Consider the following 14,006-nt stretch of genomic DNA (forward strand, 5'->3'; position numbering starts at 1 on the left):
CAGACTGCATACTTACAGCCAAGACTGGTGAGGTGGTTACTTCAGGGATGGAGCTAGCCTTTAGCCGTGAGACTGAAAGTGAGCCACGGCTGCTTGTGGGTACTGATGTTCTCTTGGACAGAGTGACTGCAAGGGCAGCAAGAAGTAGTAGACGTAGTAGTACCCAGGCTGGCAGTGAAGCACAGCAGTCAGAGGATTCCAGGCTTCCTGTGGAAGGGGAGTTTGGAAGAGTTACTAAGACAGAGTTAAGACAGGCTCAGCTCTCAGACCCTACAATACAAAGACTGAGGAAGATAGCTAGGGCGGCCCCTGATTCTCAAGGGAAGGGGGAATCTGTATACTGGGACAAAGGATTACTGTATAGAGAGTAGACTCCTGAGGGAGGGCTAGAGGGTTAGAGAATACAGCAGTTGGTAGTGCCCAGACCCTGCCGTCTTCTAGCCATAGCCTATGATATTCCCTTTGCAGGTCATATGGGCATAAAACATACAAAGAGACATATTATGTAGAACTTCTATTGGCCTAGGATTTCCAGAGATGTAACAGGGTACTCCAGGACCTGTGAGCAGTGCCAAAAGGTAGGCAAGGCAAGAGACAAGGTGAAAGCTCCTTTAATCCCTTTGCATGTGATTGAGGAGCCATTTCAGAGGGTAGTTATGGATATTGTGGGGCCTCTGAGAATCCCAAGTTCCACAGGGAAAAGCTATATCCTAGTTGTAGTAGATTATGCTACCAGATACCCTGAGGTGGTGGCTCTGTCCTACAATGAGGCAGAAAAGGTGGCAAATGCTTTGTTAGAGATTTTCAGCAGGGTAGGTTTCCCAAAAGAAATACTGACAGAGGTGCCATTTTCATGTCAGACCTGCTGGCAGTTATAGTATCATAGCTGCTCTTCTCACAGACCTGACAAGGGAAAACAGGCCAGATAACTTAGTGTGGACGCCAGCATGTGAGCATGCATTCCAGAAGTTTATAGGAGCTTTGGGAGGACCCCCTGTGTTAGCCAGTCCAGAGTACAGCAAAGCATTTGTTGTGCAGGTGGATGCTTTAAACCATGGGGTGGAGGCTGTACTTAGCCAGGTTTCCTCAGAGGGAGAATAGCACCCAGTGGTATATCTTAGTCGTAGGCTTGAAACCCAGGGAGGAATGCTATGCAGCTGTAGAAAAGGAATGCCTAGCCATAGTGTGGGCACTGCAGAAACATCAGCCTTATCTGTATGGAAGGAAATTCACTGGCTACATTGAGCCAGCCAGCAAAATGCCAAGTTACTAAGGTGGAGCCTAGGGTTGCAAGCATATGATATGACAGTGCAGCACCATAGTGGGGTTAGTAATGCCAACACAGATGGGCTCTCAAGAAGGAAATGGGGTAATGTTTCTCAGATAGGCTCAACCCTCTCAAGCAATGTTTCTCAAGGGACACTTGAAAAACTAGCTTGAGGTTTTGGGGGGAGGGAAATTGTGATGCTGCCAGACCAGCTAGCTAGAATTTTGTAAATAATTCTATGTCATTTGTGAATATTGCTATGATTGGTACAGAACTGTACATTATGTACTGAGCCTCAAGAATGAAACCACAGTGTACCCTACTGGAAAAGAGCAGAAATGTATATAAACTATATAGCACTTCTATGATGGCTGGGTGGATAACTACTGAGACTATGGTGTATAGGGTCCTGGGTTTGAGACCTACATGGCTGTTTATTTTTTGGGAGGGTGGCCTAATGGTTAAGGCATTTGTCTTACAAACAAAAGGTGCAGGGTTTGAGTCTCACAAGGGATAATTGGCTAGGCTTAAAATGGCTCGCAAGGGCAGTTAGCTTAGTACTAATCCATGAACCATGAACCATGAACCTGTGCAAATATAAATTTTAATAGCAGAAGCTGGAACATACAGAGTTAACTTGCAAAACTTCAAGAAAATAAGTTGGAATCAAAATGTTTTATGAGTGTGTTATCTCTCAGGTTAAATGCAGCAAGCCAACACAATGTCTAGAGCTAGACGTTTTTTCATGGTCTTGAAAGTAATTTTAATTACTAGGTTTAAAATGTAAAGGGGTTTTTTACTTGCTCGCAGCTGTACATATGTACTTCTCACACAGAGATGATAAAATTCTTTTGGTATCTGTCAGCCTGGGAACTGAAGGCAGGTGACAAAGTGATGTCATCCAAATTGATTCAATGCTTGATAGTAATTTAAGAACTCTCTTGGAGAAAGACTGTGCATTTTATATCTTGTCTTGGACCTAGAAACATCCATTCATCGTCATCTGCATTTGTCTTGCTAATAGTAAGTAACTAGGGAAAAGTAATTTCTTTTAGATATATATAGGAAAATAGTAAAGATTACTTTAGATATTTTCTGCATTTATTTGAGACTGTCCTGCAATGTTTTTTTAAAATATTTCCTGTGATTCTGAACTCTGTATTTACCGTGTTGATCGAGAATTGCCTTGTTCTTTTATTATTTATTATTAAATATATTTAAACCTATCATTGTGGCTAATATTTGTCAGACATATTAAAGCTCTTAGGGTACTTGCATATGTGTTTGGTGACACTGTATAGGTCACTCCTAAATAGCCTTAGTCCTGGTCACACTTACCAGTTGGATAATAGTAACATTACACAGTACGATTGGTCACCTTTTGTAAGGGCTTTTAAGTAGCTGATAAGTAGGGGTTGGTGGGAGTGATAATTACCTTATAGTCTGGGCAGAAGGAGGCATAGCAAGTAAACCTGTGCCAGCCTTCCCCAGGTGTGTGTGTGTGTGTGTGTGTGTGTGTGTGTGTGTGTGTGTGTGTGTGTGTGTGTGTGTGTGTGTGTGTCAGCTACTTGGGAAGGGACACGAAGCACTGGTTGGACAGAGATGGTGATGGAGGTCTTGGCTTGACCCTTCAGCTGAGATCTTAACCCTATAGCTGTGCCATTGGGGAGTGTTATTGGAAATCTGGAGAAAGAGGGAGAAACCAGCCCCAGACTGACTGTGATCTATGGCTGCTCTTAAGGGAAATTGTACTTTACTGTGTATGTACTTATCATACTCCCAATGTGTACATCCCTCTCTGGTGCTAGTGGTGAAGGTTGAGGCTCCTTGATTACTCGGCCAGAGCAGAGGTGTCACATAAGCTATCCATTTACCAGCAGTATTAAATATTAGGGTCTATATTATCTAATCGACTGCTTAACTTGTCAAATGCCTAAACGTCGACAGCTAACGGTCGAAAACTTACAATCTCAAATGGCCAGGTAAGGGAATTCTTTCATTGAGAAAGAATTCACTTGGCCATCTCACACTAACATAAACTTCCAAGCCATAAAAATGTGGGGGACTTCGACCCCCACACCACCCAATGTGAGGGGCTGTGCCCCCACACACCCCTAACTAAATATACCAACTCCGAGATCATTCTACATTGAAGAAAGGGCAAATTCCCGATAATGGCCAAGCAAATTCTTTCCCAATGAAAGAATTCACTTACCTCGCCATTAGAGATTGTAAGTTTTCAACCATTAGCTGTCGACGTTTAGGCGTTCAGCAAGTTAAGCGGTCGATTAGATAATACAGACCCTATATAATTATCATATGAAGATGTAAGAACTTCCATAACCTTAGCTTTAACTCTATACTGTTCCAAAATATCCCACAAATGCCCTTGCCCTACATACCTTCACACCTCCATTAAGTATATCATCTATTATCTTTTCACTGTAACTGTTACTGCCTATTTTTCCTTTAATAGTCTAGATTCATGACATCACTAATTCCTGTATCACATTCTCAAAATGTAATTGTACAATTTTCATTAAGATTTCTCCTGCTTTTTCCAAATCAATTTTATTGCCCCCTCACATATATTCACTTTCATAAATTCTTCTGACCACTCATTCAAAACCTTTTACAAAAATCATCTTTTGCCATAGCTCTAACTTTTTATATATTCCATGTTTTAAACCATCCACACTTGATATAGATTCATCCTTTCCCTTTAAGTACTTCATTTAATTCCTCAAAAGTAATTTTCTTTTCCAATATTATTATTGAAGCATTCAAAAAATTATTTACATTCCATTTTCCTTTCTCTGCTTTTCTTTCTTTATAAATCTCAGTTATATACACTTCAGTCATCCCATACTATATTTCTGTTTATTCCTGATACTGCCTATTGTATCTTTTATTTATTGTATCAAAACATTCTCATCCTTTACTAACTTTTCCAAATATGGAGACACCACCTCTTTTTCATTTAAATAAATACTTCTTTTTATGTAACAGTCTTTATTAATATTATGCAATTTTTTCTCTTTCACAAAATATTGTATACTATCTCCCTCTAAATCATTCATTATCCCATTTTACAATTTCTCATACACCCATTTTTCTTTTCTTCTAGTTCCCCATTTCTGTCTGTAAATACACATTCTTATACTTATTCTTTGAAATATCCACCATTCCTTCCATCATTCAAAAAATTAACTAATGTTAAATGAGTCTCCCATAATTGTTTTATTACCTGTTCCAAAAAAAAATCATCTTCAGTATTCTTTCCAGTTAACATTTTAATTAATTTTCCTTCCTTAATTGTATTAAAATGTTCTTCAATCTGTACCGAGATGGCCACATGATCAGAAGAGCCTCTAATAATACTTCACACTCTACTTCTTTTAACAGCCCTAACAAAAATAGAATAATCAATGTCTGTTTTAATCTGTCCTTTTTTATATGGCCATTGATCTTGCTTCCATAATTCCAATTTTCTGCATTTTATAACCTTATTCATATTTCTTATATCTTAGTCATTTTTCCTTTCTCTCCTTAAATTAAGTTTCCCATCAATAGTATTTTCAAGTTAATTGTTACATAATTTAATTTCCTCAAATAATATTCCCCTTTCTTTTATACCAGTATATGAGTATATTTCTATCAATATAATGATCTCATTCTCCTTTCAATTAACTAAAGCTGCTTTACCTGCTCTTACGATACATAATCCAGTAGTTTTATTATATTAAATAAAAAATAGCAACAAACATCTTTCATGTCTTATATTCCATGTTTTATTTTCCCAATGTTTTCCAATTTGAAACCTATCTGACTCAGAAATTAATGTTGTATCTTACAAACATACTATAGCAACATCTGAATTACCATATCATTTCAAAATATTTAACTTTCTTAATTTAGTTGTGAATCTGTTATCATTAATTAAAACCAACCTCACATTACTCTTTCCTTTCTTTTTAACTTTTGGTGATCATTTTTTAAATGTTCTCTTTCTTATTTTTACCCTTTGCCCTGCAGAAGTCTTTCTGCCTATCCTGAAAATCAATTTATTCCCCTTCTTCTCCATCAGACTGATCATCTTTCAATATTTCACATGTACTGTACACATTTTCTTTTTGAATTTCTAATTGTTCATTTTCATTAACTTCCTGATTGTTTTTAGTTTCCAAATCCTCCTCTTCTTAATTTTCTATAAACTCATCTTTCCATTTCTAAAGCTTCCATCTTCCCTATTTTCATCATTTGCTTCATGCTGTTACTTACCTTTCAAATGTTGCAGTCAAACCAAAAATGGCCCGATTAGTTTGAAATCCTTCTCTCAAATTTATACCTATTCATTGTATGCCCTTTCTCTTCACATTGAACATATCTGATTTTATCATATCCATACATTTAATGCATCAAATATCCACAAAACAATATAACCTTATACCTTAATTTCCCTCATAAACTGCTAAAAAAAACACTAGGCAAGTGCATAATATCATTTTGTATTTTCAAAGCAGCATCCACCTCATAATCCCATTTCCACAAGTTTATATAATCACTTGATTTATCCACTGCTTCCACTTTTTATACATTTTCAGTAAACATTGATTTACAATATTTACTTCCAATTCATCAAATCTAAAGTGCAACTGCTTTTAAACATCCTCCTGGCTTGAAAACAAATAAAGAGTTCTAAGAAAAAATATCATTTCCTTCTCAGCACATCCAATATTTTTTCCTAAAAGAGCATCCATTTCAAAAGAAATGTCACAAACTGTCTCTTTACCTAATGGATAAAAAGCTAACATCTATTAAAGTAAAACCTAAAGGATTTGACTATATTGCTCAAATATAATATCTATCAATTGCAAAGTCTTTTTTTGACCTGATTCTTATCGTAAGACTCTTTTTCTATGTCTTCTTCATTTCAGACGTTTGGCCATCCTTTTCTCTCCTAACTTCTTCTGGATATGTATTTTTATTAAATTTTATAATATTCACAGTTTACTTTCACCAAATCATTCTCCATCCAACCCCTGCTCTTTCACTTCTTTTCTGAACATCTTTTCAGTCACTGCCTCCCATGACAAAGCAGACTCTTCACTTGGATCCTCCTGCTCCATCATATTTACCAGAAATTCATCATCTAAGCCTCCTGCTAATATTTCAGTTATAACTAGTTCTTGTTTTTCTGTCTCGCCATTACAAACTGTTGCAATTCCCGCCACTATGATCTTGCTATCAAAAAGACGTACACTCTGCAATATCCTTGCATTGCTGTTTCTTCCCCTTTTTTCATCGATGCCAGCAATCAAAATATCCTTCTTCATACCAGCACTACTGCTTGCTTCCACCAGCACACAAACTCCTCCCAGCAGCCACTGAGCTAGGAACAGGAGTTATACATCTGCACAAACTGCTTGTACTCAAAAAGAGTAGGAGAAATTGCATGGTGTCTTGTCCAAATTTCCCCTACTCAGTATAAATACTAACATAGGTCTCCCCTGAAAAAAAGGACATCGGCCTAGTGGAACTAACCAAGTAAACAAAATTGTAAATAAATAAATAAAAGATAAAAGATACTAGTTCAAGACAATAATGGAAGGCCCTAGCTAGACAGACTGTGTATTTAAAATTGATATAAGGAAGAAAATATAAAATAATTGGCTTACTGTTAGTATTATGTTTGTTTTTATATCACTAGATAAATGGTCAAGTTGGACAAAATGTAGTGAAGGAGCACTAAAATGTGTGCTCCTGAGTGTACAGCATTCCATTTAGACACACCATTGTAACTCATTAAGCAGTAAATAAAAGAAACAAGTAAAACTGGTCTAACTCATTGGAACATAACAACAATCCTAGGCAAGTGATCACTGGGTCCATAAGATGTCTAGCCTTATACACAAATGAATCCAGTCACCTAGGGTGGGAATATAACCCACAGCCTTGTGATCTTCCAGCGCCAAAGGCATGTGTGTGACTTTGTTGAACCACTGACACACACTCTGCTGTTCTCTGTGCACATATTATGCACAGGCAGTATAATTAGAGTGTACTAATAAACAAGTTGGATTGTATTCCCAATCCAATGAGGGTTACTTCTAGGTCTTCCACTGTCTTGCCTCTTATTCTGCAAATGTGTGCCTGTGTTGCAGATTTATCAAGGTTTCAGATCCATAATGTAATAACATTTTTACTTTTCTTTCTTCAGAATTGGGTGTTACTTGTTTACTAATACTCAGTTAAATAACAATGGTAAGAGGTAAAAAAAATAACAGCAATCAGTTTAAAAACTGTAGTAATGTATCAACTGTGCAAAATGTAGGTTATCTCACTCCCTACAGAGCATCATACCAAAGGATGCATGGTTTCATTATATGAAAAACTGTGTATCAAGGAAGTATATATGAGATACATTTGAATCTACTTTAACTCAAACACAGACTGCTCGAATTTCAATAACACAAACACAAACTGCTCAAATTGCACCAACTCAAACACAAACTGCTCACATTTCACTAACTCAAACACAGACTGCTCAAATTTCACCAACTCAAACACAGACTGCTCAAATTTCAATAACACAAACACAAACTGCTCAAATTGCACCAACTCAAACACAGACTGCTCAAATTTCACTAACTCAAACACAGACTGCTCAAATTGCACCAACTCAAACACAAACTGCTCAAATTTCACTAACTCAAACTCAGACTGCTCAAATTTCACTAACTCAAACACAAACTGCTCAAATTTCACCAACTCAAACACAAACTGCTCAAATTTCACTAACTCAAACACAAACTGCTCAAATTGCACCAACTCAAACACAAACTGCTCAAATTTCACTAACTCAAACACAGACTGCTCAAATTTCACTAACTCAAACACAGACTGCTCAGATTTCACCAACTCAAACACAAACTGCTCACATTTCACTAACTCAAACACAGACTGTTCAAATTTCACCAACTCAAACACAGACTGCTCAAATTTCAATAACACAAACACAAACTGCTCAAATTGCACCAACTCAAACACAGACTGTTCAAATTTCACCAACTCAAACACAGACTGCTCAAATTTCACTAACTCAAACACAGACTGCTCAGATTTCACCAACTCAAACACAAACTGCTCACATTTCACTAACTCAAACACAGACTGCTCAAATTTCACTAACTCAAACACAGACTGCTCAAATTGCACCAACTCAAACACAAACTGCTCAAATTTCACTAACTCAAACTCAGACTGCTCAAATTTCACTAACTCAAACACAAACTGCTCAAATTTCACCAACTCAAACACAAACTGCTCAAATTTCACTAACTCAAACACAAACTGCTCAAATTGCACCAACTCAAACTCAGACTGCTCAAATTTCACTAACTCAAACACAGACTGCTCAAATTTCACCAACTCAAACACAAACTGCTCAAATTTCACTAACTCATTACTGATCACTTGAATGAAATTATAGTGTTAAGCTGCAGTGAATTTTTAAAGTGTTCGCCCTCTGCAGCCACTCAATGGGAGGGTTCTGCCCCATACCCCAGATAATAACTAGACTACCTCTGAGGTTTCACAAATGTAAACAAAAGAAATACACTGATGAGCATTCAACTTCAAGTAAATAAGCTGTGAGCATCTGAAGGTCCTGCAAGTAAAGGATAACTGCCGGAGCATATATCAACCACATAATATGTATTATTTATATGCAACATATACATTTATTATACTTTTAGACAGTTGGTCTTTTCACCAACATCATAAACTAAGCCTTTATCAACAGATAAATAACACACGTTGGCATGATAGATTCATATTCCAACATATCCATTCACCTCTGGTATTAGCTTCTACTACGTGTCAAGCAGAGTAGCACCCTTGCCACCTTCAAGGTAAACCCTGATAACTGGATTAGTAGCCTCAAATTTTCCCTCAATCTATCCTGTATTGTTCTTGTTGAGGTTGGGGGGACTTCTTAATAGGATTTTTGGATAGGCTTATAATGGTCTGCAGACTGCTTAGTAATTACCAATGACCCTATAACCCATTCAAGTAATGCTTCTTAAAAAATATTTATCTAACCCATCTTTCCACTTTTTTCAAACTTACATCTAATTCCTACAGGCAAGAAATTGCAATTTTGATATACTTATGTCTTTCTAATTCTCCTTTTTCTATTTGTTACCTTTTTACCTATATTAGGTATAAGGAAGCATAACATTTGAAATAATTGGCCTACTGTTATTATTCCTCCTAAGGTATTGCAAACTCATTTTCTGAATTTTAGCCTGGTATATTCCTTTAACAATTCATTTTCTTTGGTTATCTGTATACCAAGCACAGTTCTCCTTATTGAATAAACATCTATGTTCTTCAGTCTAGTCTCATAATTAATTTCCTTTGTGCCAAGTACCATTTTGTTAACCACCTCTGCTTCATCTAAGTCAGATGTACCTTCTTATATCTGTAGACCAGCTCTTAACACCTTAAACTTCTGGTTTGTCCTGATGTCTCTCTTACATACTGCAACCAAAGCATTCTTCCTTCTGTATTTGCTACTTTGAAAACTTATTTTTATCTTACTTGCATTGTCTTATAAATGTGCATTTTTTCCTGAAATCCAAGTTGTCACTGGAGTAAATCCCAAGACATGTATTCTTAAAAATGGACAGAATTATCTGAGCAATATGATATTCATGATTCCAAGATTCTTTTCCATATAGCATTATTTAACACTTGGTCTTCTTAAAACTAAACACATCTTTTGCAATGCAGTGAAGAAAGCTAACATAAAGCATGTGTCATTTCCATGAAACTCATGAAAAATAATGATCACCATCACATGTGGCTGCACTGTTATTGCATGTAACTGTCCTCATTTAAATATCCATATATTATGCATTTCCACAAAAACGTGTGTGTGTGTGTGTGTGTGTGTGTGTGTGTGTGTGTGTGTGTGTGTGTGTGTGTGTTTGTGTGTGTGTGTGTGTGTGTGTGTGTGTGTGTGTGTGTGTGTGTGTGTGTGTGTGTGCACGCGCTCTGCTTCATAAGCCATTCACAAAACTCAAAGACTTTTTAAGAATGAGCAAATTCTTATCTTTATCATTCTGTAACTAAGTGAGAGACAAAAATGATAAGGCATCATACAGGCAACCACTGGTGGATTTTTGCTACATAGATCATACCCCATGCATGTCATAGTACCACCCCAGGAGCAGGACTGCAATGGATGGATAATAGGGCTGTCACTTTCCTCTCTGAATAATGTACATAACCTCTCCTGCAATGCTACACCCTCTTAAGAGGACAGCTCTCGCTAAGTCTCTGGACTATATTGAGGTAGCTTAGAAGATGTACTTCACAAGATTTTCCTTACTCTCACCTATGGGAGATGTAAGGAAGCATTCTCTTCACTTACTACTTTCCCTAGCAAGCCTCTCTATTATCAAAATAAATATACAATGAAGCTACCTTAGTATGACCAATTTATGAAGCAGGGTTAGAATATCAACATACAGCTAAACCACACATTAACAGGTCACCTTAAGACTACCACTAGTCTGTTCACAAGTCATCATGCCAAGTCAAACCATTACCGGTTTTAATCATTTCACTGTAATTTAGATTTTTTTTCATCTGGCTTGAGAACAAAGGCCAGAATGTTATGCCCATTTGCCCTGTATTTAATTCTGTTTACTTTATTCATTTAATCTTGTTTACTGGGGTAGATAACTGATTAAATTTGAACATTTAAATATGAGCATTTGCAGCCTCAGCCATAAGAATAATTGAAGTGGAATTGTCAATGTGAACTGGTAACTATTCAAGGAAAAATACGCAGACAAGATATTTCTTGTCTTTGTTTTAAATGTTACAAAACTATCTTCAGCATGTTGCACTGCTCCTTCAGAAGTTTTGAATCAGATATTCATGATTTATCTTTTCATAATTGTGCATCCAATATTTCATAAAAAAACGTTTTTTCACAAAATACAAACACATACTTAGTATTCTTTAAGTAAAAATACATTTCTGTTTAAGTAAAAGAACATCCTTGCTTTTATGATGTTTTTCACTTGGAACCTTAGTCTCACTGTATAAATACAGTAATATCTGTCTTTCTCTGTCTAGTCCCTTTTTTGTCATTGCAATTAACATTTGAAGGCACTTTTTTTTAACCAACCAAGTCTGAAAATAGAAAAACATAAAATGAATGGTCACATTTCCAAACAATTAAAAAGAAAACAATGATAATACAAAACTCTAGACAATAAACTACAAAAAACTGACAATTTTCAAGGCGCAAAGTTTCATGGACTCTTCAAGTAAGACAGAAATCTTGATAAAATCCTTTATTTACTCTAGCATATTGTATGGTCACAGTCTAATGAAAATAAGAGAGATAGTGTTATTTGTGTTTTCTTATAACATTTCTTGTTCTCTGTACTTTCAGTGTTGCTTTTCTCAACTGTTCATCTTAATGGATCACATCAAATACTCAAAAACTGCAAACCAAGCAATCATGAATTCTATCTCCAGCGGGACAGGTAATGTCAGACCGGAGGTCTAAATAAATACTCTTGTACTGTCAGAGCAAAATATTTAACAGAATAACTTTCAAAACCACTGTACTGCAAACATTTTAGTCTCTTCATTCAAGATGGACACAAATTATAATATTTAAAACAATTTATTCATGAAAATATGCTGTACAATACACTATACACAGTTCTTTACATCGCAACATACACATACTAGAACAGTACAATCAAAAAGTTTACGTAGCCTATGGTATATACGTATGTATGTATGGCAAGACAGAGTCAGCTGGAATTCAGTATTTTTACTCCACAGAAATAACTCCCCAACCAGTACATATAAATATAAGAACACATAAACGAGAGCGGACTATAAAATAAACTTGTTACACAGACATCTCTGTGTGTTTTATTCTTTTAACGGGACATTATAAACCCTGTTTAGGGCCAACAGTGGCCATTTATAATATCTAAACCTAAAACTGGGATTTGATCCCCATTTTTTTACAAAATACAATTCTGTGTTTATATTATTCATTTTTAATTTATCATTGCAACAGTTTATAATAATCCTGAGTGCAACAATTTAATTTTTGTAATTCCAAAAATTCAGTTTGGTCAGTCACACAGATTATAACCAAAATACAAATATGTAAACATTGCAATCCAAGGGTTTAAAACAATTTCAACAATAAATTAAAAAAATAAACAGAATTGTATTTCTTTTTTTCCAGTAACTGTTATTTTATTTTGATGCTGTCATTGTGTCATTGACGTTGTAGTTTGACAGCATCGCTGAAATCATGTATGATCATTCTGACTGTCAAGCATTAAGCCACCAATAAAGTACAGCTGCACTAAACACTACTAACAAGTCAACAGGTTGTGGGCTCATATGCTTTTAATTCTACATTTAAGCAGCTTTGCAAGTATGCTTTAATGTTCTCTGTGATTATGGAAACAAGAAGAAGTCAGACTTAAGATGAGCCATTTCTTTCTTCTTTTCTATAAGCTTTTGTTTTGGTTTTTGACTTTTTTTTTCATGACTGTCCATCAAATTGCTAAGCCTTTTAGAAAGGACAAAGGTGTTTTGTGGAAGATCACCATGGTAGAGCACCACAACTTGTGATTTATGAGGCACAGCAGGTTAAATGGACAAAACTGTGAACAACGAACCACCTCCCACTCTAATACAGTCTTCTATTACAACAACCACACATTAACTGCTGCAGTCATCCCCAACCCAGCCTATAAACACACACAGACACACACACACGCACACACACGCACACACACACACACACACACACACACACACACACACACACACACACACACACACACACACACACACAAAGTACACTACAGTAAAGTACCACACAGAATTAAAAAGTATGCCTACTAGCTGCATTTAAATAAGACACCAGGATCCAATATCCAATATGCATGTAATGAAATTAGGTGATGCACTTTTTTTTTTTTTTTTATATATATATATACCATCTGTATCAGTCTTACTATCCTTTTAGATTAGTGCCATTTAAAGTATAAGCTGAAAACTCACCTAAGCAAGTCATAGTGCTAATTTTTATTAATTTCTAAACATTTTTATTCTGTCTGCTCTCTGATTTTTTTTTTTATCTCATTTATCTGATTGTTTTATCTGATTGTTTTAAGTAAGATGCATAGTACAATACTTCTCTAAGAGGCAGTCATTCCTAGCACCAATCATCTTCATGGTTTGCTATTACTATCTCCTATATGATAAACACTGCATTGTAGTAGCTCTTTCTTTTCAGCTGTGATGTCATAGTGAGCTCACATGAACAATGAAGTAAGAAGTAGCCATCCAGGTATCTGTCCTGAAGAATAATACAAATAAAGAAATTATACTACCTAAGTTCAAGAATGGAAACAAGGCTGCTCAATAAAATTTACTTCATCTCAAAATAATTTTTTCATGAAGATCTAGGTTGTAGACCTTGTTAAATTACATATCAATGGATTGTTCCACACGGCAAGGACATAAAAAATTAAATAAGTAAATAAAACATTTATATAAAAAGTATAATTGCCATGATGAGATTATTGCCTTATAGATTTAAACAGTGATATGACAGATTGTGCTGCATGAAGATATTTCATTACATGTTTCAGGATATCTGTCATGAAGACAGCGA

This window comes from Protopterus annectens, chromosome 1.part2 (assembly GCF_019279795.1).
Source record: "Protopterus annectens isolate FY-2018-M chromosome 1.part2, PAN1.0, whole genome shotgun sequence".
NCBI lineage: Eukaryota > Metazoa > Chordata > Ceratodontiformes > Protopteridae > Protopterus > Protopterus annectens.